Here is a 27,818-nt window from a genome sequence, read left to right on the forward strand (position 1 = left end):
TGGGTGCTATGTGCGTGAAAATAAACTCGTGTGTACTGTTCAGAGTCACCCACGACCGAGAGGTGAAATTGAACAACGGAAGGGTGACACTGAACATTAAAGAGAAATTAAAATACTAAACGTATATATTTTAGGAAAGAATAATGTGCATGTATGATATGTGCAATACGAACAATGGAAGAAATTTACTATTGTCAAAACAAAATCAATAATATATCTACTGTGTATTAAAAGCTCCTTGGGGAACGTAGACCATGTAGAGCTAACCATTGCTGGCATGTGCTCACGCACTGGTTCTGCATCGTTCACAGATAAAAAGATGTTGTCACCAGCGCCCACACAGACTACGTGGTACCAATACCTGCACCTTGAACATTGGATCCAATCACCCATTGCAGATGACCTAGGGCAGAGAAATGAAAGCGTTTGTACAATTACAACACGCAATTAATGAAACATTTGCTCCTTTCTCGGCGAATGTCACAAACACTGCAATTGAACAACGTTTGTCTGCCACAACACAGTGTGGTTTATGTTGAGAGGAAGTTCAGTGTCTTCCACGTTGTAGATGTGATCCGGAACGTTGACCAAGCCAGTGCCTTTTACGGTTTGACGCAGGAAATCAAAATATTCTGTGATAGCTTCCTTGTTGAAACCTTTTGCTCTTGTAAGAGATAGCTGTTGCGGGGTTCGTAACGATAAATCAGGGTGTTGTTTGACAAATAATCGAAGCCAATCTTTTTCCGCTGATCGCGTCTCCCTGTTGAAAGGATGCTGCAGTGTTTTCTTTGCAGCGTAGTCAAATGCTCCTTTTCTTACATTTTGCGGTGTTAAAGGGAAACCTAAACCTCTCCATACCACCTTGAGCAACAAGTTTTCCATTTCGTCTTCCTCTTCTTTCCGAAACACGGGCTGACCTCCATATGTCTTCCTACTAGCAGATTTGAACCGCAAGGCAACGTGTATCCCATATTTCTCGGCAGCCTGGCAGAGGTACAGTTTTTTTAATTTCTCTAAGGCTTGCGCCATTGTTTGCTCATTCCATCGTTTGTATTTTGTGCCATTTTTTACTCTCTTGTAGTTTCTGGGCAGTTCTAATGGAACATGAAGCCCCGATAAGGCACTGTATACAAATTGTACAGAAGAAGCAACATAACAGCAATACAAAACTGTGTTCAGTGTCACCCCATCAAATCTGTTCAGAGTAGCCCCGCAACGTAGGTTGTCGGTTAAGTGATCGTAATTTTTCACAGATGGCAGCACCAGTCATCATGCAGCAGTCAGGCATGACTACATCCCCGCCAAACTTTCACGTATCAACAATCTGTGCTGTCTCTGATAGAACAAATTGAGAAATAAAAACTACAGTGCTTCGCATTATATATCCACTGTTTCTATTATAATAATTGCTGAAGCTTGTGTTTCTTATATGGAGCCTTCAGAGCAGAAGGCAATGAAGCCATAAAGTTGTATGAGAAAAATATATATAAAATTTGTACTGTAAGCTTAATTATATGGAAAATTTCAGTTCGTACGGTATGCTTAATTATTTCTATGTGGAAAATTTTACATTTTCTTTTTCGTTGACCTACTTTACGTTGATTTGAGACTTCCAAATTTCATCCTATTTTCCACTGAAAAGTATCTTTAAATCAACAAGGAAATAATTATATTTGATAATTTAATTGAAATTGGGTCCATGACAAACACTTTACCATTTTATAACGTAAAGGTCAGATCCAAACGGTTTTGTGATAGAGCGGTGCTTGAGCGATTGACTGTAGAAATTCAAATTCCGATTAGTGATAATTTCATAGCCTTGTTTCATTGCAAGTGTAAACTCTTTAGTCAGTGAAGAGGAGGGCGTGGAACATGGGTCAGAGTTGTTAATGATGATGAGTTTTGGTGGATCAGAGTAGGTCACGGTGGGTCGTGGGTCAAGTTTTCATTGACCCACGCCATCTCTGGGCAACATTGTGTCTGCAAAGTATGACAACGTTGTAGCAGGTCTTGGTATTCTGGCATAACTAATGATTGTAAGGAAGGATGTGAGGGTTTCATTTGGGTTTAGAAAAATATTCTTAAATATATGACTTATTCTATTGATATTGTAAGTTCATTTACGAAGTAGAAAATCCTTTATCTCAAAGGGTGATGAAAAAATCGGAGCAGAAGTTCTACCAAAAGTATAAAATTGAAATTGGCGCTATCTTTCTTGTTCGCTTGCATACTGGCTAAAGCGTCAAATTTGTAACTCACAGATTCGTGTTCGAGTCCAGCCGCTGAGATTTTTTAATTTTTATATCTATAATCTAACTGATTATCCATGTTGATTCTTGTGTTTACTTGTATTTATACAAGGGCACGGTGGCTCAATGCTAGAGTGGTTACCTCTGGTGCATGGAGTCCGTGGTTCAATACCCGCCCTAGTAAGGTTGTGGTGCACAACATCGTGCCCGTGGGTTTTCTACCATATTTTCATTCCACAGACTCTTCCATCATCATTCACTTGCTTTAATCATGCGTCTCCCTTAGCCTAAGGGGCATAACCGTGAGACGTTAACCTAAAAGATTTCATTTCAATTTTGTTCTTATTCAGCTTGTTGTTGCTCTTAATGCAATAAATATAAAATGGGTGTAGAAGTAGACATTGTTTCGTTTTAGAATGGGTCACACATTCAATCCCACAGCAATGAATCCTTGCTCTTTTGTATCAATGAAATGCAAGTTCAATCTGTCACCATTTTATGCGTCATTAATCATTTTATCTTAATCTTTAACTCTCTACTGAAACGGGAAGTGATAGAAATCCACTAAAATTTCCGGCTCAACATATATTTATATATACAGTACAACCCCTCAAATCCGAACCCCGGAAATCCGAAAATCCGGCAAATCCGAACACGTTCTCAGGAGAAAACATAACTACAGCTGGAAAATGAAAAAATATATATATATTTAATCACACAAATTTAGCTTTTTTTAAGGTTTTCACATTTTTAGACTTAATGCTTATTCAAAATCATTATCTAATTATATTCTCACAAGAAGACAGTTATACATATGCGACAATCATTTTGGACATGAGTGTACACCCGCCAGTCAAGGTCACTGCCCTTTTGACCACTGGGTCACCCTGTCTAACCTCAATCGTTATTTTACCGCCAATTCAGTGACGAAATAAGTACGTAATATTATTTCCCGGGTAATCCGAACCCCCCTACCGAAATCCGAACAGGCTTCAGCTCCAACTAGTTCGGATTTGAGGGGTTGTACTGTAGCAAAATAATAATAATAATAATAATAATAATAATAATAATAATAATAATAATAATAATAATAAAATATATCATGAAGTGATTTCTTTGAATCCATTTAACATTCTAAGAATACACTATGTTCTCCTAAGCCCTCTATTTAAACCGAAAGTGGAAGTAACTAATCGCTATCTGGTATTAACGTTGATCACTAGAAAGTAAAAACGGTAACAGTGAGAATCGGTTTTCTACAATTAATTAAACGTTCCAAGAATATATTCTATCTCCACTTTAAAATCTCCGCTAAAACCGGAAGTTGTAGAACTTTACTACCATTTCCGGTTTCAATGTTAATTGAGAAAATATTACGCCGTATAAACCAAGCTCCTTTAAGTAGTATGCAAGTGACACAAGTACTTGCTTCTTTTTATGAGAACCCTTGCAGGTTTACACTTTTGCAAGCAAACATGCTTTATATTCACTTGCTAGATTTACGTAATCAATTTATAGTCAGAAGCTTTTAAAATCACATTAAACTAACTGGGTCCTAGCTTTGCTTTGGCTACTAGCTTTGCTTTGGTTACTAGCTTTGCTTTGGCTACTAGCTTTGCTAGCTTTGCTTTGGCTACTAGCTTTGCTAGCTTTGCTTTGACTACTAGCTTTGCTAGCTTTCCTTTGGCTACTAGCTTTGCTAGCTTTGCTTTGGCTACTAGGTTTACTAGCTTTGCTTTGGCTACTAGCTTTGCTAGTTTTGCTTTGGCTACTAGTTTTGCTAGCTTTGCTTTGGCTACTAGCTTTGCTATCTTTGCTTTGGCTACTAGCTTTGCTATCTTAAATAACTGAACTACAAATAAAATTCACTGAACAAAGCAACGATTATTTTAAAATAATTAACTGTGTAGCAGTTTTGCCAACTAACTGATCATTTTGGCTTCATCAGACATTGTAACCTATACAGTGATTTGTATTTCCACATTAAACTGTGCTAATTGTTCATTGTATTTCAAATGCTTTTCTTTCTACTTACGTTGCCTACTGGCCGAAAAAACCGCTGTTATTTTGATTAAAGGCGGTGACCAGTAAAAACTTCTTACCAGTACCGTTATGACTGGTTTTTCCAAATTTGTATGTGGTTCGAAGCAATTTCATCTAGTTCGAAGTATAGATTTTTAAAAAAGTAACTTTCATTCTGTAAATCCAAAACTGTCACTTTACACCATCTAGCAACGATTAGTATATTTTGTTCGTCTGTTTAGATAATTTTGAAATGATGACAGGGACTGCAGCAAGGAAAATTTGAAATCTACTTGTAAGGAATTTTATACATTTATTGAGAGTGAAAAAGGACTTTTTGAAGCAATTTCCTGTAGTTGACGTATAAATTTAAAGAATAAAATTCATTTTCCAAATCCAAAATTGTCACGTAAAAATTAATATACTTTTGTTCATCTGTTTCGATAATATTAAAGAAGTGGCAGTTACTAGTAAATACAATAAAACGATTAATGCCAATTTCAGTTTCTCATTTTTAGCACAATGCATTCATTAAGCTTATTAGTGGTTGTACTAAGGATATGCAGAATACAGGTGCTAATGCATTTTTGTTCACGATAGTACAGAGCCTTCTCATAGATGGGTCCGAACAGAGATACTTGTCACTTAGACCTATATCATAGGGAATTTTACGGGCGTGCCGGTTCTTTTATTTTCTAGAGTTGCCAACCCTAGTGTATCTTACTAAGGAGATTTATATTTTTCTGGTATTTTAATATGTAGTTTCTCATTAGTTTCACATCGTGTCTTTATCATTTAAATTAATTTTTAAACAACTCTGCACCTGTTGAAAATGTTTAGTAGACCTATTTTTTTTTATTCTTAACAGTGTGAATAAAAATAAAAATATGCCTTCCAGAACAAAATTCAAATAAGATTATAAAATATTTTCTAGTATTACATTCTAATTATATTTCTCTCTTCCGCTTATCTTCGTGACCTCCAGATTGAGAAACCCTGATTTAAGGTGAAATCAAATTAGTCACTCAATTCAGATTAAAAAAAAAAAAAAACTCAGTTCGTCCCCCTCCCCCGTCTTAGTGTTTTGGCAATGAGCCAGGATCCAAGTATGGTCCCTCAGCAACAAAGTGTAACTATGTCCTCCAAACCGAATTGCTTCTCAAGAATTTGAGATACTTAAAAGTCTGTTCTCTGAATACTATTTAAAAATTACTCGTTTTGACCAGTGGCGAAGCGCACTATGAGGCTCTGAGGTCGGGCCTACCCTGTTTTCTACCGTATATTTTCTTTATCTTTCTTTTCTTATAAAATAAAGTCAATGCTTCAACATTTCGATTTTTTTCGGTAGCAAAATAGTATGTTGGAAACACTGAGAGACCCTTCCGTCTGAGCCTCACCAGCTCGCTACAAAGGCTTACGGGCTATGCTGCTCAGGGAGCGAAGCTATTATCGCTGGGGATAGCGCGTGTTGTTGGGAAGGTGTAAAGGCTCACCTCTGGGAGTTTAGTTTTAACGTTGAAGGCATCTTTCAATGCTAATATGTTATAAAATGTTTTCCTTAACATAGAGTAAGAAGTTTCTGTGTAGAATTATGTATTTCTATCAGTGATAACTTGTTTAATTTAGGTATATAGTCTCAGGAGTTATTCAGAGTAGCTGGTTTTTTTTTCTTACATGGGCCCTGGTCCATAATATCTTGTAAAATATAAGTCTGATACATAAAACATACGTATAAATTAACCAAACTCGACATACAAGATAAAATAATTATATTTGTATGCAATTTTAGTTGTCTTTTTCATTTCATAGAATCAGTGGGGTATTGATGATGTTTTCGGGTGCTTTGCTTGTTTCAGGAGGGCTTTGCTAACTTTATTCCTGGAAATGTGAAAATTCTGCACTATATATATATATATTACGAAAGAAGCGAAATGTTATACCGTAATTTAGTATTTAAATCTTTAATAAGAATTATAATTACAAACATAACTCAAGCTAATGAGAAACATGACCAGACCTCATCATCTTTGAAACTACTACAAATGAAAGCTAATAGGTAATAGGCTAAAGAATATGTACTCTTATGAAACAAATTCAGAAATAACGGTGCAATAAGTAAAATATTAATTAAAATAAAAACATTATTTGGAATTGCAGAAATCACAGATATACGCATTAATATTTTGCTCCCAAGGACAGTATTCTTTGTAATCCAATGTTCAAATGCGGTTAATAGGCTGAACAAAATTGGCCAACTGCTAATGGACGTTACTAGGCTAAATAAATTTGTAAAATTTGTAAATTTGTAAAAAATTGCAACCTATAATGAATGATCAGATATCTAAAATAGGGTTACTGACTACATAAAATAATGAAGTAGGCTACTAATGGCCTATAATAATAAATAAAGCAAACTGTTATAATTAATAAAGCTAATAACGATTATTACTTAGACATGATCTATTTCCCAAACCAATTTCATTAACTTACTAACTTTTCAATAAAGAAAAAAAACTATTTAAAATTTTTTGATAATTTATTTCAGAGCATGGGGCAATTCCGAAAACTCCGAAGTAAGGCAAACATTCTGTCTGGCATTTCCCCATGAAACGCCATTTTATTGTTAAAGGTGAAACTAATTAATGACTGCATACAGGCTAGTAAGATTACAAGGAACTAATTCTCAAATATAGGAGAATATATAGCCTTATCTGTAACAATATAGATAAGATAAGAGCCAACTTACCTTGCCTACATTGTTGAATCAACGTTATAAGTGAATCGACAAAAACGACAACAATGTCTACTATGTGGCAATCCACTCAACTTAACTGATTGTCACCAAATTTATGTTACACTTTTCAGATCTCTCCGCTAGGATTCAGCAAAATCTAACAAGCTTCCTCGGGCGTAAACTTGGGTGTTCGGCATTTCCCCAGTGCTCGTGAATACCCCGGTTTCCCCTAATAATAATAATAATAATAATAATAATAATAATAATAATAATAATAATAATAATAATAATAATAATAATAATAATAATAATAATAATAATAGACTACTTTCCGTCTACTTTTGTTTATGTAAATATTCATTGTTTCTTGTTAAACAACAACAACAAAAAACTACTATGTATACATGCACAGACATTTAAACAGTGTTATAAATAGGGGAAGGTAGTCGAATTCTGCGCGATGGATAATTCTGCGCACACGTGTTTCTTCAACTTGGAGATTCTTTACGACACATTGGTTGCTGCTGCCATGAAGCGACCGTTACTAGTAACTAACATTAAAGAAGGGAAGCCAATATGTCAAATGTTTAGGCTGTAAGTGGCAGTTGAATTATTTCTTCCCTATTGATGTTAAATTGTCTTCAAGAGAATTAAGATGTACGTTCTATATTTTATATATTTCTAGATCGTTTCTTTTATACTCCATTTATATTGTAAATGGACATTATAATGGATAGGTGCTGATTGCCACGGGTGCTGACTGCCACAGCCAATTATTGGTGCTGACTGCCACGACTGTCGCTAATCGCAAATATCAAGGTGCTGACTGCCACGATGGCGTGCTGACTGCCACGAGCCTGGGAGAAACTGTATTTGAAAAGAGAGGAATTAATCCCTCGTACTAAATTTATGATTATTAATTAATTTAGTAGGGATTAATTTAGTAATCATCACAGCAAATCTATGTGGCATCCTGTAAGTTCAAAGTTGCTCACTAAGTGGAACGACATACACTTGGATGTTTATAAAGGGATTGTCTTTTCTGTTATATGTACAATTTGCACATTTCATTGTTTATATTAATTATTTTATTGTATTATTTAATGGATATGATGGTCTGAAGCCAGTTGACAAGGGAAGTTTGGGAGAAGCACTCGCCTGCAGAGAAATAAGATGTCATTTGAAGGACCAATTCATGCTGATTACAACAGGTAATAAAACTCCTGTACGTTGAGAACTGTTCGAGATATTCAGCTTGGAAATTTATATGAGAAAATGAGTTGATGCACGTTTCAATGCGTTAAGTATTCTCACCCATGGCGAAGCCTGATGGTTTGAACTTGCTATTGCTTGATCACTGGGGTCCATTCACAGACAAATTGTCCATTACAAGTTGCATGACGGATGGCAAAGACGTAATGGTTGAGAAGATACCAATGAATTGCACACGATTTGTGCAACCATTTGATGTGTTTTGATTCCGATCAATCAAAGATTATGGCAGGAGATTTGTACATAGTATGAATCTTCTTCATCTGGACGTTATAATGTACCAACGAAACAATCAAATAAAGTTCGAGTCCATACGAATCACTTCCGATCACCGCGATACATTGGATTGTTCAGTTTGCGTTCTGCAAGGCAGATTACGAACAAATTATAGGCCTATAACTTTTGAATCACTTGTCGAATTTGCTTTTTGCTTTGGTCTTGCGAACTGTTCTCTTGACGGATGCAATGCAGTTGCACACACAAAATGTTCATGGTGCAAGGGAGTATTTTGCCTGCGGCATTTCTTCATAAAACAGAAGAACAACAGTGGTCAATTTTCATCTCTAACCTATGATTATTGTGAACAATGTAATGACTAATTGTATCTAACAAACCCGTTAGTTATTGCGAAACACTTTTTTTCTGTTACTTCCGATAGCTTTCAATTCGTATGTCAATATTCGTTACTAATTATGTTGTACTTAACGCGTATAAATGCGTATATCCTCATTTTCTCATATAAACTTCCAAGTTGAATATCTCGAACCGTTCTCAACCGTACAGGGATTTTATTAGCTTGTTATGATTAGCATGAATTGGGACTTCAAATAGCATGCTTAGTTTCTCTACAGGCGAGTGCTTTCTCCTGAACTTCCCTTGTGAGATACAGCCAGCAGTGCTTTTTTGATGGAACTTTCAAGAGCTGCTCGAAACAATTTGCACAGCTGTACACAGTTCATGCTGACATAGGGAGTTCAAGTGAAAATACATAAATCGTACCAATTTTGTACGCACCGCTCCCTAACAAAACTGAAAGTACACTCATGTCCAAAATTATTGTCGCATATCTATAACTGTCTTCTTGTAAGAATATAATTTGATAATTTTGCAGAGTACTTTTAATACTTATATTATGTGTATAATTAGGAAATTTATATTTGTGATACATTTCATAGGAAAAGAATTATAAATACGAAAATCATAATGAGTAAAATAAAATGTAACTAAATGGACAAGAAAATTTTATTTTCGTTTTATTGTTCTTATTTACTGCTCTTTTGACATGAAATTTACCACATACTTTTCTTTGCCGATTATACACATACTAACATTATAAGAAATACCGGGCGAATTCGTTATCATATTACTACAACAACATATTTATAATCATGTGATAATAATTTTGGACATGAGTGTATATACAGACCTGTTTACCTTTGTTAGGTGTTGGTCTGAACAACACGATCCTAAGGATCATCTAGTTTCTTTCATGCTTCTTGGCATCCGGTAATGTTACGTCTAGCAACTTTCTCTCAGGCTCGTGGCAGTCAGCACGCCATCGTGGCAGTTAGCACCTTGATATTGGCAATCAGAGCCAGTCGTGGCAATCAGCACCAATAATTGGCTGTGGCAGTCAGCACCCGTGGCAGTTAGCACCCCACCATTATAATTACGGCAATTCGTAGTTCTAATCAAATTTTAATAGCTCGTAGTTTTGTGTTTTTTGTTAAATGGCGGAGTGGGGTTATTCTGCGCAAAATCGATGGGATATTCTGCGCAGTGCGCAGAATTGCACCTCAAGAAGTTTTATGTTAATAACAAGCATACGTAATAGATCTGCAAAATATCGTCACTCTCTGATTAAAGATGCCGGGAAGAATAGAAAGAGCAACTACGAGAGGTAGTTATGCAGAGGAACAACTAAGAGAAGCTATCAGTGCTGTTAAAAGTGAGCGTGCGATTCGAGAAGTTGGAAGATTGTACGAAATAGCAGAATTTACTATTCGTCTACGAATGAAAACTGGAAATATGGAACATGCTACTCTCGTAAATGTTTTCGCGAGAACAAAACACGAATTGCTGGACTATGTTATAAGCGTTGCAAGCGTTTGGTATCACACCTCTAGACCATCGGCGTTTGGCATACGAATTTGCTGAAGCAAGTCGAATTGCGCATAATTTTGATGGAACTACCTAACTTGCTGGAAAGGACTTGTTGAGACTATTTCTTTAAAGAAATCCAAGAATAAGCCTATGGAAACCTGAAGAAGTAAGTTTGAATAGGATAAATTGATTCAATGAAGAAGCGGTAACACTATTCTTCAGTAACTTGGGAACAGTGATGAAAAAGCACCATTTTCCCCTAAGTAGAATTTTCAACGTGGACGAAAGGGGTATTTCGAACGCACAAAAACTTGTGAGAATTTTAGCACCTAAAGGTCAGAAACAGGTAGGAAATGCTATGGTGTGCGAGCGTGGAAAGACAGTCACTGTTGTGTATGCTTGTAGTGCATTTGGAATCTTCGTCCCTCCCATGTTTATATTCTCACGGCGTCGCATGTACGATCTCGCCAGTATCTTCGATGAAGCATACGTCAAAGTTCCAACTATGGACAAAGCCATAGCTGGATTTAGGGCTGTGGGAATAATACCATTAAACCCTGACAAATTTTCAAAATCAGACTTTAACGATGTCACTATGGAGGAACCTAACATAGTCATTACTGCTGGAGATGTTGAGGACAGGTTGGTATAAAACGTCGAGGAAACTAGTCGTGATTGTGGAATTCATACAACAGAACATAGTTTTAGTGTCACATCTCAGAATTACATTGTTCTCCCTTATCATAGCACGCTTATGATTTCAATACACTCAAAAATATGTAATATTTTGCTCAGTTATAAAACAAGTAGAGAATAAAGTATATAGTAAAACCTGTAGCCCACCTTGTCGTTCTTTTTCTGAACCCATGCCATCTACATATCTAAGTATGTTATATGTTATGAAAATGTTTCCTTGCTTTAAACATATATATTTGCTTTGCGCAGAATTACCCCATATTACGCGCAGAATTACCCACCTAGTTGGGTAATTCTGCGCAAATGTATAGTTCAGGATTTTTGTCTATTGTCGAGTACTGATAGAGGAAAAGGTTTAAATATGGGCTACCACTTTTATTTTCGTTCTCATTTTCAAGCAATGTATATAACTGAAAGTTTCAATGTTCTATAATATATTTCAAAGATTACTCTTTACTACAAATATTATAAAGTAAATAAAAAGTACATATTTCTTTGGAAAAAAACTAATTTTTTTAGGAGCTCCAAAATTTAAGTTTTTAAAAACTGGTCTAAATATGGGCCCCAGTTTTAAAAAATCGAAAATAAATACATAGACCTTAAAAGAATACAAATCAAACAGTAAGATTAATCCAAATACAAATCAAACAGTAAAATTAATCCAAATGCAAATGAACGTTCTACTTGCAAAAATCACATATGTATATGTCAGCATCTGCACCCCACATTCAGTGTGTGCCCACATCAAACACATTTCGCACATAACCCACAATTCGTTAGGACGGTCCTCTGAAAATTTCATATCACAAAACATGCAGTTTGCATCGTTCTCTTCTGGAATTCTCTGTCATATCGGGAGTTCAATATCACTTTCCCCGCTGTCAATTAATTTAATACCAAAATAATCTTCATCTTCTGAATCACTACACTCCTCGTTTTTATCTTTCTTCTTTCCCACTTCTGATTTTTTTTCTACTCTTCTCCGTTTCGATCCATTTTCCCCCTCTGCTTTCCTGGAACAACCTTGTTTTCTCAAATTTTTACTGTCATTTTCTATGTTTTCCTTAGTTTTCAAAATCCAAATGCCTTTTCTCCTGTTTTCTTTTCGTTACTGACTTTGCCATCGAGGCGGACAAAGCACCGTTATATGGAGGACCTGTTATGCAAGAGGCGCCTGCAGCCTTCGGACCTCGATTACTAACCTTCTTCTTAATTGCAGGAAGTGGTGAAATGACGAAAGGTGTCACAAGACCCTAGCCCATATTTAGACCAGTCATTGTAGCCCATATTTAAAGAATGACGCCAATTTGTTTTGAAATGTTTTGGTGATGTATCCTTATAAATACTTACGATTTAAACATGCAAATTATAAACGCTATGTAGTAGAAATACAGCTCATATGAGGCAATTGGTTTAAAGCATGTGTGGAAACAAGAAACCTGAAGTATATACATACCTACAAAACTTTTAGCACGACGAAATTGTCTTCTGCGCACTGAACAGCCAACAAACACAAGTACACATGCTCCGATCTCGCCCCCAACTGGTGCCTCGTCTTTTGTGTATACAAGTAACGAGCTCTTACAGTTTCCGCCCCAGTGCAGCACTGTGGAGCGCAGATATTGCTGGTAGCCCATTTTTAAACCCTAGCCCATATTTAAACCTTTTCCTCTATGAGCTTTTACTCAAACTACGTCTTTAGCTTGTCTACTACACAGCAAACAATGGCTGTGCAAAGTTATGTCGTGATACTTACAAAAACAGCGGGGAAAGAACGATTTTTCCTTAAGTGCGCAGAATTCGACCACTTTCCCCTACAGCTAAGAAAGTTCTTTAGAATAAATAGCTTTGATAGTTTTTTTTTTTTTTTTTTTTTTTTTTTTACCTCAATAAAGAAAATAGAAATCTGACTATAAACATTATTTGTGTTATTAGTTTATCGGTCCTACACTACTTGTGAGCTTACGCTTCGCCACTGGTTGTGACATGCGGATGTAATACATTGCATCACCTGATGATATACCCTTAGGACAGAAAACAAGCACAAAAGCAGTGAATGACCTTCATTCGATTGATTGACTCATGGCGGAAATTGTGAACAGTACTCTTTGAACCAACAAAACAGAAGAATCTTGCTGTTGGCTTCCTTGCTATTTCGCAGGCATTACCACTCGTGCTGCCATCTTACGATGCTTCGTGATTTCTCAAAGCCGAATTGCACCACGTGGAGACACAAAGTAATTTTCGTTATATAACCTCTGTTGATAAAAAGAACACTTAGTGGAAAGTTGAAGTTGATGGTGATATTTGTGAATGTGTTGTGCTCCAGCTTACTTCGACTTAAGGTAGATATACTATATTTAACATTATGTATTAATTAATTATAGACCATGCAATATACCTGGTACAATTTGGGCATTATAAATTGTTTTTTTTTTTTTTTTTTTCTTTAAAGGAAAACGTCCTTAGTGGGGTAGCTATTACCAAGTGCATATCAGTTTCAAGATCTAATTAAGGCATAGGCTGGTACTACTGGAACACGAAGATAGGAGTTCACAACTGCGAAAGCATTGTTGAATTCAGACTTTTGTACGAGGGGGGCAATAAAAATTTAAGGGGGGGGGGGCTCTGTTATAGGTTGCAATAGAGCAGTAGGAATCTGTCGCAACAAAACTGGAGACTTGTTATTGTCTGGTCAGTTGCAATAACCAACATATTGCCATTTTTCACTAACGTTGTAAAGCGTTTGTGTGCGTCTGTATCCTATTCCAAACTTTTATTTAACTTCGGCTTTATACGAAAACGCGATTTGTTACTTTGAACAATTAGGTTGGGCAAAAGAAGAAACTAAGTTTCTTTAACAAACAAAAAAATCTTTTGTTTTAAACCTCTTTTATTTCCGAAAAAAAAAAAATAATCAGAGAAAAGCAAATATTTTAATGCATGTGTATATATATTCTAAAGGGGGCGCGTACGTATTCTAGGAGGGGGCACAGCCACCCCCCCCCTTGAACATGCCTGAATTCAACACTGTGCGAGAGAGTGCCAGGATTTCATTGTTAGTTCGTTAATTAGAGTTTAGCGTCCCGTTTAGTAGTGAGGTTACATAAGACGTAGACCTACAGTTTTACGTGGGATCCCACTGGAAATCGAACCCGGATCTTCTGCGCCAAAAAAGATGGGTACATTCAGTGCCATGCAGCGGGAACGCGAGCGAGGCGATGGTCCCCGGGCGCAAAATTCGGAAGGAAGAAAGGAAAAAGAAGGAAAGAAAAAAGAGGAAAAATTTGCTTGCAATATTACTAGTATGTACTTAAATTCTCTTCCTGCTTTAGGAAGTGGTCTATAATGTTACTCATGTTAGGAAAATGCATGTGCACATATATAAAATGGAAGGGGAAAAAAGTAATAAAAAGTAGGGTCGACGGACCTTGCTTCAAATCAAGGAAAAGCAAGGTTTATTTTCGAAAATTTTCTTACGCTTCACGCCAACCGTGGTGGCGCTTCGTGGCTAGTCTGTCGACCTCACTCATATGTACGGGGGTGCCGTCGTTTACTCTCGCCCCGGGCACTCATTTCCCATGACACGCCACTGGGTACGCTATTCATATAGGCACTATTAAGCTCTGTCAGGATTTGTGTACGCCGAACAGTCAAGAGTTCATGGAAGTCCAGAAGCAAAAAGTTTCCAGTCTTTTTCATTATCAGACTAAAACCATTTACTCTGAAGGTAATTCACTAAAAAATACAGGGTGACCCAAAAGTAGGTATACAGTTGAGTTGAGTTTGCGTTTAACGTCCCGTTCAGCAGCGAGGCTATATGAGATGTGGACCTACTGATTAACGTGGAATCCGAACCACATGAGCTCCCGCCGGAAATCGAACCCGGGCCTCCAAAGTAGGTATACAGTCCCGTACTGATCAACACATTGCTTTTTATAACATTTCTTATTGTTATCCATCAGGTAGACTTAGTTTCTTTATTATTTGTTCTTAATGTCTTTTTACTTATATCTTAAGCTCGGAACAGCCGAAGCAAATAAACCTATAAGCTAGAATGTTATAATTGATCAATGCAGGGGTGTATACCTACTTTTGGGCCACCCTGTATACTGAAAATTTAGTTTGGGAAACAGTAACAATTTTAGGAGTGTCCCGGGAAAATCTCCCCCGTAGTCAAGAAATTTCCCCCGCGACATATCTCCAATCGTGCTCAACATGTGTCACCACTATTTTCGCAGTTCTATTTTCACCCTGCGTATATTGAAAGCCTTCCGCCATGAGAACAATCTTCTGTAATCATCACCGGGATCATGTAAGAAATAATCACTTGATATGTATAGATAAGCTTTCTATCGTTTTGCTGTCTCTAAAGTGATTTTTATTAAAAGGGTGGATAAAGACTGAGAAAGCTATGGGCCATATGCAGAGTCGTTTTGAAGCGCGATTAATGCCATACTAAAGAGTTCGACTAACATAAGTCTCCTGCAGTAGTCAGTAGTTTAGTAAGATGCTAATCATACGTCGAAACGACTCTGCATAAGGCGGTATGTGACTAGACTGGTTAGTTTTTTTAAAAAAAACAGAAAAGAAAAATAGTTGTGAATAATTCGAATACATTTACTGTTGTAGCTTAATTACTGCATGAGGTTTGTTTTAGGTAAATAGCAAATGTAGGAAGCTTCAAGAAGTAACCAACACTCCTTTTACATAATACATATTTTCACAGTATAAGTTTCATTTATGTCTCAAGGTTCATGACGCATAGCAAAAAGTTTTCCTGATATATTCTCTGGATAAACAATGTTTCTTTTGCAACTTTCATAATAATTTGGCTCCATTCAAATGACTTGGACTCGCTTCCCTTGCCGTAAGTACTTTCATTAAAATACGTCTTGTGTAAGTTATGGCTGCAGTCCTATTTTATGGGACTATAAATTTGTGAAATTTACAGAACAAATATGGCATGTTATTTTAAAGGAAGAATATATAAATAAACAAAGTATAAGGGGATCTTACCCAGAAATGGAGTGGGTCAACACGACGTGACCCACTTCGACCCACCTCCCGCCGTAACCTCCTCTGATCCACTATGCTCAGTGCATTGTAGACAGCATCTTCTGGGCGCTGGTGAATTTGTCTACGTTCTACGTGCAAACTCTCCATTTTTTTCCTTTCCCATTTGTTTCTATTCACTTACGTGAGATGAGTATATTCTAAGTGAGAAAAGACCGTCAGGCATCTTTGGATATTTACATTTGTAATTGTAATAATAGCAATGGGCCTTATGCAGAGTCGTTGTGACGCGTGAGTAGTGTTATAGTAAAGAGTTCGATTAACATGTTTCCTGCAGTAGTCAGGCTTTTAGTATGACGCTAATCATACGTCAAAACGATTCTGCATAAGGCGGAATAGGACTTACTACTTGGCTTTCGAGACACAATCGAGTTTTACATTTTTTTTTATTTTTTTTATTTTTTTTTTTTTAAAACGTTGGTCTACTTTACCTTGATTTGAGACTTTTAAATTCCATCCTATTTCCCACTGAAAAGTATCTGTAATTCAACACTGGTATTTTAATAGAGCGGTGCTTGAGCGATTGACCGTAGAAATTCAAACTCCGATTAGTCATAATTTCACAGCCTTGTTTTATTACAAGTGTAAACTCTTTAGTCAGTGGAGGGGAGGGCGAGAATCACGGGTCAGAGTTGATGACGATGGGTTTTTGGTGGGTGGTGGGTCAGAGGGCGTCACTGTGGAACGTCAGTCAGTTGGTCATGGATCAAGTTTTCATTGACCCACTCCATGTCTGTGCTCTGACATTCCTAATAATGTTAAAAAAACGTAATCAAAACTATATGCTTCTGAGCACATAACATTCCATAAAGAATGAACTGAATTCCAATGAACTGAATGAACTGAAGCCATGATGAACTGACTTCCCATGTCAGTACAGTGTGTTAAGTCAAGATTCGTAACAAGAAAGCTCTCCGACGTGTAAGGCATCAAGTAGCATGAGAAACACAGTGGGCTGTATGCAGAGTCGTTCTGACGTGTTATTACAACCATACTAAAGAGTTTGATTAACATATGTTTCCTGCAGTAGTCAGACCTTTAGCACGGCGCTAGTCATACGTCAAAACGACTCTGCATAAGGTGGATTGTATTCTTGCTGAAAACAAGGCATCTGACGCAATTGGAATTCATCTTATGGTGCAATATCACAAGCAAATAGTATTTTCCAGACTCCATGATAGCTGAAGCAAAAATAATCACCGTTTTTACCATAAAATATAATAGAGCTAATGTCTGATTAAAGAATGGCTGAAAATTTTGTCAAATCAACCTCAATATTAAACAGAAAAGAAAAGAAAGCTTACCTATGAAAAGTTAGCTTCTTTCCGTTTTTTTCTATATCCTCACATTTATTTGCAAAATTGTATACCATGTTGAAAATTATATGATGTATTTCAATATGCTATAACTTGAAAATTTAGTGAAAAGAAAGTAGTCCATTACAAAGGTAGCATGCGACATCTACCAACCACTTTACATATTAAATATATGTACAGATTCTAATCCTTCCTAATCATAGTAAATTTTGTGTTACGTTGACGCAAATTGTTACGGAAAGAGGCCAACGACCACAAATTATCTGTAAAAAAAAAAAAAAATGTGGTGCGGTTGGCAGCTCTATTCTTTTTGTTCTAGTCTGTGTGTCTTCGGACCTGACAATAACATGGGAAAAAGTCACGTTCAATTTGAGGTCGGTTTAGGCAAGGGCGTCGATTTCTCTGTAAATTTGGGGGGCCCCATTCAGATGCAGAAGGTATATATATAAGAAGTTTGAGACAAATTGCATTCAAATTATGCCAAATATTGTATAGTCATAAATACAATAGGGGTCCACATGAGCTTTGGGGGGCCCGGGTCCCTCGGCCCCCAGGACGGGCGCCCTTTGGTTTAGGCTGCTTTTGCAACATGTTGTATAGGCCTATCTACGAGTTCATAATAATAATAATAATAATAATAATAATAATAATAATAATAATAATAATAATTATTATTATTATTATTATTATTATTATTATTATTATTATTATTATTATTATTATTATTATTATTATTATTATATTTTGTGTTTATCTATCAATTCATTTTTAATATTCGAGGCTTACTCACAAAAGATACCACGACATGTGTTGCGAATAGTTTGTTGTTAGCAGTTTTTATTCAACTCTCAAAGTACGAAGGCTGATAAATAAATGATTATCATAAATGAATAAAATATAATTACCTGTCCTAATCCTCCAAATGTTGATGGTCTTTTTCAAAATAGTCTCCATTACATGCAATGCACTTGTCCCAAAGTTTTTGCCAGTCATCAAAGACATACTGGAAGCAGGGTCGGATCCAGGACCGACTTCTGGGGGGGGGGGCGGTGGGTTGTCATACTGCTACTTTTAAGGGCTCCAAACTTTGGGATGGGTTTTACTTATATATATAAAATAGGAAAGTTTCCTCTTTGGGGGGGGGGGCGATCGCACCCCTAGATCCGCCTCTGAATGGAAGCCATTTTTAGACAGATCTTTCAAAATCGCCTCCGGAGCTTTCACTACTGTCCCTGAAGATCCGAAACGCCATCCCTGGAAGTATTTCTTCAAAGTCGGAAAAAGAAAGAAATCAGAAGGGTCTAAATCAGGGCTGTATAGAGGATGGAGTACACACGGAACTTTGATCTTTGCAAGATGGTCAACAGAATTTCTGTACTGTTCTTCGCGTGTCAGCTCCATGTTGCCTTATACGAAACTCAAACTACATGTGCTTGAACGGCTGGCAAGGTCACATTCCTGACGTCATGACCTTCAAACTTGCTCGATTTATTCGTCACTTCTCGCACTACACAGATATCTTTCGTTTTCTGTGGCTTGCTCTCGTATTCACCTCATAAACACTGATGATTAATCTTTGTTCATCAGCCTACGTATTATTGTAGTATATAAATCAGTGGCGTATTTGCGATTTTGTTTCGGGAGGGGCTTTGCTAACTTTCGGGGGGGGGGCTTTGCCTGAAAATGTGAAAATTCTGCAAGATATTTCATATACTTTACCATAGTAAGTAAGATTTCGGGGGGATTAAGCCCGGAAGCCCCCCTAAATACGCCACTGATATAAATGAAACATTAAATTGCTTTATGTTTTCCTTTGATTTTCTTTACCACCACCAAAGAGTATTTACGGTATTCCTGTCTAAAAAGTAGGAATGTTTTTCGACAGAATATGAATATACCATCAAATGAAACGTGTTAGTAATTACCCTTGTAAGTTTTGTAAGAGAAATAACAGTAGCTGTGTAAAGTAACTGTTTAAGAAAAAAAATAGGGACTTTTCCGCGTCCCGACTTTAGTTGAGAAAAATTGGGACTAGGACGAAAACAGGAAAGGACTGTCCCGACTAAATCGGAATGTCTGATAACCTTAACATTGATAGGTTAAACCTGAACCTAAGACTTTGATAAACGGAGTTATTTTTCTATTCAAAACCTTCTTTAATACTGTAACCAGAAGTTGATATATCGTGAAAAAAGTTGGTGATTTCATGTTTGAAAAAAAATCGTTATAAGAAGTGTCCCATGTTCACTTATACGTTAGGACCTATCAGTCAGAACTCCTTCGTAGCTAAGTGATTAGCGTACGCGTGGGAAATCCGGATTTGATTCCCAGTGGAGCACATGTGGTTCAGATTCCAAGTCCCCTCTCATATAGCCTCGCTGCTGAAAGGGACGTTAAACTCAAAATCAACTCAACGTTATCAGTTAGATTTTCAGACTTAAAAGCAATACTTTACAGTGACGGCGCTAGCTTTGATTTTTTCGGGGGACAAGCGGAGGAAGCAAAGACATTTTGGGGGCAGCTATTGTTTGTATCCTACATTATAATACAATATGTCTCGGGCAGACGTGTATCTACGGGGTTGGGAGCACACTGGGTCCGACCCCTAAAATTTAGTAGTGCTCCCCAAGCGAAAGTTCAACACAAATTGCTTGATATGTTTTATATCAGGTTTGTAGTTTAGAAATATTGTTCACTGATTGGTGCTAAGGTTTCGTCATTTCAGGGCTCAAATAAGGCAACAGTTGAAGTAACAGTGGAGTGTGTTTGTATGAGGGGGCAGGAGCACAAAGGGACCAAAACCTAAAAAGGAAGGTCTTTTAACATAATCTCAACATTATTCACACTAGGCGTGGATTCATGACAAGCTTTTAGAATAAATTCTATGATTTAATACATCAGAACAGTATATATTCTAAATTTGATCATTATATATATATATATTCAGGGCCGCAGTGGCTCAATGGTAGAGTATTCACCTCTGGTGCACGGGGTCCCTCGTTTGTTCCCTGCTCGCACCCATTGAACTTTGTGGTGGACAAACACCATTTGAGTGGGTTTTCTCGAGGTTCTCCCATTTCTTCCCACTTTGTTCATTCCACCATTTCATTCATTTCTCATTAGCACCGTCTCCGTTAGCCTAGCCGGCTAAATTATGGGACGTAAAACTCAAAGATTTCATTTCATTTTTCTAACTAGGTTACACTCAACCCGTAAAACATTTTTTTTTAAATAATAGCGACCATATTAATAATCAAAATACGGTTGCACAACAACTTTTAATACCATACTAGGATTCGTGCTTAGACCAATGACATTTTTTTCTTTCTTTCATTTTAAAATCGATAATTTTACATTTATTCTTGAATAAAGGTAATGTGGTTAACATTATGTAGAAAACAAATCCTGTTAAATAGTGTTATTGGAGAAAGCGCAAAGAAATTAAACTTTGGATTCAAAGGCCAGTGAATCAACGCAGAATACTTCATAATTTGGAACAAACTAACGTTATCTAAAGGATAATTGTTTCAATTTCTCAAAGCCTATATTATTTTATGCCCATGTTTATATTGCTCATCCAAAGTATGAGTGTCATTAAGAGGAAAGTAAATATTAACCAACAAATGCTCAAACTAATGATACACAAGTATGTGCACCGACTTAGTGGGTGCTCCGGGGCTCCGGCACCCACACAAATAATCTTGTGGATGTGCCGCACACAGAAGATTTTTAGTTTGGAGCCGGGTTTGAACTCGTTTTTCTTGCGTTAAGTCAGTCTAGGGCAGTTAGGGCAGCCCCAACTTATCCTTATAATACCGGTATATTTTACTTTATCCAGCATATCCCTTTATAACAGTGTTCATAAGAGATTTTAACTAAAAATAAATTAATCAAACATCGAGACTTCCCTGAAAACATATAAGCTAGCACGTCCCGCCATTGATATGCACCCACATACATTTTGGAAAGTCGGCGCCGTTGTTCACAAGTGCCCGCCATGAACAGTTACAGTGAATTACTTAGGTTTAAGATTTAGTAGTTAATATTTAGAGTAAGTTGTCAAGTACAAAAGCTACAACTTCGAATTGCATTACACAACCAACGGATCTTGGGGACGAAAGACCTACCTACTGAGCCTAATCTACGTGAGTACCTCAAACCAAAGTTCGGTGAAAAAGACCATAGTTTCCAAAGTCAGTAGTATCACCTTGGTTAGAATATTGCGCTTTAAGGGATCAAACATTCAGCTTTCCTTGTAAGAAGTTCTTAAGAGTCTTCATCCCGGCGAAGTTAAAATACCGCTAATTTTACAGTAATTATATGACATCTTCAAATAGATAAAAGATAATTGAAATATGGAACAAGAGCGCCCTAGACAATATTATTTTGCGTGAGGTACCGTTATCACAAGTCACCTAGTGGCTTTCCGTTTTCAGCTGTTTAGAAACGCGAAAATAAATGCCGATTTTCAAAATGGCTCGAAACCAAAAGCAGATAAGTGAGTCGTGGTAACGGTTTCTTATGTAAAATGTTATTATCTAGAGCGCTCTTGTTCCACATTTCGATTATCTTTTATCTATTTGAAGATATCACAGAATTACTGTAAAATTAGCGGTATTTTAATTTCGCCGGAATGAAGCCTCTTAAGGTCCGGTATCAGGCGTTTACTGTTACAGGATATTGCAATAATTGGAAGTGAACATTGAAGCGGAGGAAAGGATTTAATAAGCATCCTTCCGCTAAGAGCCACATAGAAGCAATTCAAATTTGGGAATAACTTATATTAAGTCTGTCCAGGGGGGAAAATGTTAATATAATTCTAGATGCGGAACAGATAGAAAGAAAACAGATAACATTTTAAGTGTGTAGCTAAGATAGTGCAGTTCCTCGCAGTAAATGAGGTACCATTTCGTGGAGATTAAGGATATGGACTCAAAAATCTGCAAGAATTAAATCCTTATGAATTAAAAATGTTTTAAGTTTTACGTCTCACATGTATGCCGGCTAGGGTAAAGGAGACGGTGGTGGTGAGAAATGAATGCAATGGTGGAATGAAGAAAGAGGGAGGAAACGAGAGAACCCCGACAAAACCCACGCACGTGCTGTTTGTCCACCACAAAGTTCACTTTGGCGCGAGCTGGAATCGAACTAAGGATCCCATGTAACAGAGGTGAATGCTCTACGACTGACCCACCGCAGCCATCTCCTGATGAATTAAGTTTTCTATGGAATTTTTACAACACTGTACAAGTACACAATGGAAAAAGATTCAAAATTGAACTCCATAGATACACATATTCCTTGGGACGCTCAATATACGTCAGCTGAAGTCAGAAGGAAATAATATATTTGTTGGCAGAGATAGTACCGTAAAACGGGGCTACTTTGACAGGTTTTGGACTAGTTTAAATGTGTACACGGGACACTTTCTGCAACCAATGAATGATGCTATTCTCATCATAACAATAGGTATCTGGGCTATCACATCCACTACTAAACCTAAGTCTCTACAAGTAAGTTTTGGCGGGAAGAAATTAAGAAATACCGGTCAAAGTAGCCCCGGGGGTGGGGCTACTTTGACATCTTATGTATTTGCAGCATAAGGTCAAAGTTACTGAACGTATGGAGTTATTTTGACATGGAATTTATGTAAAGTGTATAAAACACTGTTTTGGTCCTGTGTAAGGTACTGTATACTTGATAAGCACGAAATCTTTATTTTGTTGTGGTACATCATTATACACCACTATACAAGTTTTTCTAAAGCTTTACTTTGAACATACACGGTGCTTTACCTTACATTGTTACTTTATTTTTTACTCTACTTTATTTTTTTTACTTTACTTTACTTTTAACATAATTACATATGTATCGGTATGTTATCTTTACATGTAACAATGGAAAGAAAAACCTTAGTCGTCAACATCACAGTCGTAACAAGCATATTGAGGATTTTTTGATACACCAATACAAAACCCATACACCCATTTTTTGCACAGTACACATTGAATCCACTCTCTATATCGTCAGAGTGCGAATTAGATTATTCATTTTTGGGGGGAATAAACAGTGGCGGATCTAGAAGTCCTTATATTATATATTGAGGGACAGGAAGGATATTGAGAGGGGGTAGAAATACAATGGGAGAAATCCCTCATCCCCTCCGGCAATTCGCACCGTGGACACCATATCAGCATTTATCTATGAAAGTATATGCAACAATTCTCACAGGAAGCACGAATTGCTCATCTGTCAAAGTAGCCCCGCTCTATGTCAAAGTAACCCTAAATGTCAAAGTAGCCCCGTTTTACGGTACTAGATAAAATAAGAACAGAATATGACGAAAGTGAATCACAGTTTCTTTGCTTTAAAGCAGATGAAACACAAAACTCCTTTGGTGTGGAAAATTTGTCAGTGGTTACGAGATTTATGAAAGAAGGAAAGGTGCATGGAGATTTATTGGACAAAAGAAACAAGAAGAGACATCCTGTACAAAAGATCGTGATTTGGACGTCCTGGTCTCTATATCACTGTATAAGGGTCTCTAGAACAAAAACGGAATAACTCTGTTGAGAAATAACATTCTTCTTGTTAATCGGTCACCGATCTTACTACAGAAAATGTTATCTCACTCAAGATTTCTTCCTGGTATTTGCGATTCAACATGATATGCCTTATCAATTATGACTATGGATGAAAAATACATATATGAAGTATATACAACCTGAAAAGAATAGGTTCACTCCAATATCTTATCAGTTCACAGAAATATAACAAGCCTGTGTTAGGTGATAATGCGATGTACAGCTATGTAATGATAAGAAAAAAGTTACAGTAGAGTTCCTAAAACTCGGTACTCGATACTCCGGCAGACCGGATAACTCGGTCACATCCTGGCAGGGCGAAAAGCAGTATACTTAACTCAAAGCCTACATCTTTCTTTTAAAACACCTGTTTCAAATGGTTAATAGCATTTTGTAATTATATATTAAATGGTCTACTTTCCTGAATCCGTAATGTTCATTAAAAAAATATATAAAAAAAACAGGAAAAAAGAAAAGAAAATTATGAAAAATGTTGTAGACGGATAACTGAATACAAACTCTGTATCAATAAGTTTTCAGTATCACAGCATACACTGCGTTTATTACAGTGTACAACACGTGAAAATTCAAGTTTTAGTTTCTTAATGACTCGACGATGAAAGTTCCCCTACCGCCGTCTGCCTATCAGGACATTTTTTCAACTATTATTGACACCAGAAGTGGTAGTAGATTTCTACCACTTTCTGTTGTAGTAGAGAGATTAAAGTGTATATGGAATATATTCTGGACACGCTTAATTGATTGCAGAAAACCCCTTTCCAATATCTATTACCGTTTCTACTCTGTATTGATCAACGTTAAAACCGGAAGTAATCGGTTATCGGTACTTCTATTTTGGATAGAAGTTCAAGAGATAATATGGTAACTGTTCTTAGAACGGTAAATCGATTTTAAAGAGAACACACTACTCGATACCTCTTATCTTCTTTTTTTTTTTTTTTTGTGAGCTCCTTTGTGGCCAAGTGGTTAGCGTACGCGCCTTTAGCGTGGGAGACCCGGGTTCGATTCCCGGCGGGAGTTCATGTAGTTCGGATTCCATGTTAATCAGTAGATCCACGTCTCATATAACCTCGCTGCTGAACGGCGCGTTATACTCCAAATCAACTCAACTCATTTTTGTTGTATCTAGAGTAATATTGAAATCGGAAGTTACAGTGGATATCTATCACTTTCAGTTTTGGTAGAGAGTTAAGATTGGAGATTATAGGCTTACATATTCTTGGAATGTTCAATCGATTGCCGTAAATCACTTCTCGCTATCTATTTCCATTTTGCCTGTATAGTGATTAACGTTAAAACAGGAAATGATTTATTTCTACCACTTCCGGTGGATGGGTCAGGTCCTCAACGAGATCGATTCCTAATTTTCGACCCTCTACATCCTTAACTCTCTACTACGATCCCAGAAATTACTTGGTTGATCACTATCAAATTCTAACCAATATGTAGCGGATCAGAAGTTAGGAACTGAATTTTCGTTGATACAACTGACACATTCACCATCGACAAGAAGTGGTGAAAATAAACCATATCCGGTTTTTACGTTCAACACTATAGGCTAAAAACGGTAATAGATAGCGAGAAGTGGTTTTCTGCAAACGATTAAGTGTTCCAACAATATATTTCACCTCCTCTCAATATTAACCACTGCAAACGATTAAGTGTTCCAACAATACATTTCACCTCCTTTCAATATTAACCACTGCAAACGATTAAGTGTTCCAACAATACATTTCACCTCCTTTCAATATTAACCACTGCAAACGATTAAGTGTTCCAACAATACATTTCACCTCCTTTCAATATTAACCACTGCAAACGATTAAGTGTTCCAACAATACATTTCACCTCCTTTCAATATTAACCACTGCAAACGATTAAGTGTTCCAACAATACATTTCACCTCCTTTCAATATTAACCACTGCAAACGATTAAGTGTTTCAACAATACATTTCACCTCCTTTCAATATTAACCAAAATAGAGCAACATTGAAAAGTGATAGCGGGTAGTGGTATTTCTTAGAACTTATTTAGCGTTCTAGGATGTTCTCTCTTCACTCTCTATTCAAACCAGATGAGATACGGTGGTTCAGTGCTAGACCTCTTACCTTTGGTGCCTGGGCTTCCTCGTTCGATCCTCAGCCAAGTAAGTTTGTGGTGAACAACATCGTGCTCGTGGATTTTCTGGGGGTACTCCCATTTCCTTCCATTCTCTCATTCCACCATTATCATTCCTTCCATTATCATACACTTCCTTTAATAATCGTTCCCCTTAGCCTAAGGGACATAATCATGAGACGTTAAACTCAGAGACTTCATTTCATTTCATTTTCAAACCAGAAGTGGCAGAAATAACTTATTCCTTGTTTTTCCTTTGATTTCAATAGAGTAAACACAGTAATATATAGCGAGAAGCTGTTCTCTACAATGAATTAAACGTCGCAAGAATATATTCCATTCTCGCTGCCTCTACTAAAACCCGAAGTGTTAGAAATCTATTATCATTTTCGGTTTCAGTATTAATTGAAAAATATTACGCCATATAAACCAAATTACTTGACACTGCTTCTTGTTTCGTTAAAGTATGATCTATGATGCTTGTCAGGTCAATCATCCCTTTCCGGATGCCGGCTTTTTGGGCTATTTTTTAGACTTTCAGTCAAGCAGCTATTGCATCGTCACTATTTATCCTAGGATCATGGTTCATACCTCATTCTCTTCAGAATGGAGCTGGCTTTCAAATGGTACCACTTGCATGCTCATACCATATACCAGGAGCGGGAAAAATGATGTCAAAGGGAAAATTTCGGAGGGAATTTTTTCTCGCATTTTGAGCCCCTCTGGAGCGGCCCTGTGTGAACGTAGCCATCTAAAAAATCTGATAAATAGTACTTGGTATACTGAATGTGTGTACCAAATTTCAAGTTTCTATCTTGAATACCAAGGGTGGGAGAAATTTTATCAGGAATTCCCACCATGCCCCAAATTACCGTAAAACACCATGATCTCAGGTAAAAAATTTCTTGAGACATCTCTAATTACTCTAGGGTCATGTTTCGCCCATCATTCTCTTCAGAATAGAACTGCCTTTCAGGCGGTATGACTCACGTGTCTCCATCATGTATCTAAGGCGAGAAAATCCCGAAAAAAGGGATTTTTGGGTCTAAATATCCTTTTTTCAACTTTTAGCCCCCCTGGACCCCTCTATTTTAACGCAGAGATCTGAAAAAATCTGGTAAATACTACTCGGTGGGCTGAATGTTTATGCACAATTCCAATTTTCCAGGTGCAAAAGTAAGCCCGCCAAAAAAAAAAATTCCGACAATGTCCCATATTCCCGTATACAGAGGGAAATTTTTAAACATTTCCTGAGACATCCCTAATTACCCTAGGGTCATGTTTCGCCCACCATTCTCTTCAGAACAGAACTGCCTTTCTGGCGGTACCATACACTTGTCTCCATCATGTATCTAAGGCGGGAAAATCCCGTGAAAGAGTTTTTTGGTAAAAAAAATTCCCTTTTTCAACGTTTAGCCCCTCTGAACCTACCTGTTTTAACGCAGAAATCTGAAAAAAATCTGGTAAACACTAGATTTGCAGACTGAATGTGCACAATTTCAATCTTCTAGGTGCAAAAACAAGCCCGCAAGAAATAATACCGAAAATGTCCCATATTCCCGTATACAGAGGGAAATTTTTAAACATTTCCTGAGACATCCCTAATTACCCTAGGGCCATGTGTCG

At 37.0% G+C, this 27,818-nt stretch overlaps 2 protein-coding genes across 4 annotated transcripts in view; one reads left to right on the top strand and one right to left on the bottom strand.

Moving 5' to 3' along the window:
- Window positions 1-27,818, bottom strand: part of LOC145664748 (uncharacterized) — a 578,976-nt gene that overhangs the window by 136,833 nt on the left and 414,325 nt on the right. Inside the window, exon 1 of one of the 3 annotated variants that reach the window (XM_081731678.1) lies at window positions 12,533-12,738. The exons of the other annotated variants lie outside the window; for them this stretch is intronic. The gene's annotated coding sequence lies outside the window, so the exon portion shown is untranslated. Of the gene's footprint in view, window positions 1-12,532; window positions 12,739-27,818 lie in introns of those variants that run through there. 3 annotated transcript variants of the gene reach the window in all.
- Window positions 13,156-27,818, top strand: part of LOC145682766 (uncharacterized) — a 67,225-nt gene continuing 52,562 nt past the window's right edge. The window contains exon 1 of the mRNA XM_081754146.1: window positions 13,156-13,421. The gene's annotated coding sequence lies outside the window, so the exon portion shown is untranslated. The remainder of the gene's footprint in view (window positions 13,422-27,818) is intronic.

This window comes from Thermobia domestica, chromosome 1 (assembly GCF_964235325.1).
Source record: "Thermobia domestica chromosome 1, izTheDome1.hap1.1, whole genome shotgun sequence".
Lineage (NCBI taxonomy): Eukaryota > Metazoa > Arthropoda > Insecta > Zygentoma > Lepismatidae > Thermobia > Thermobia domestica.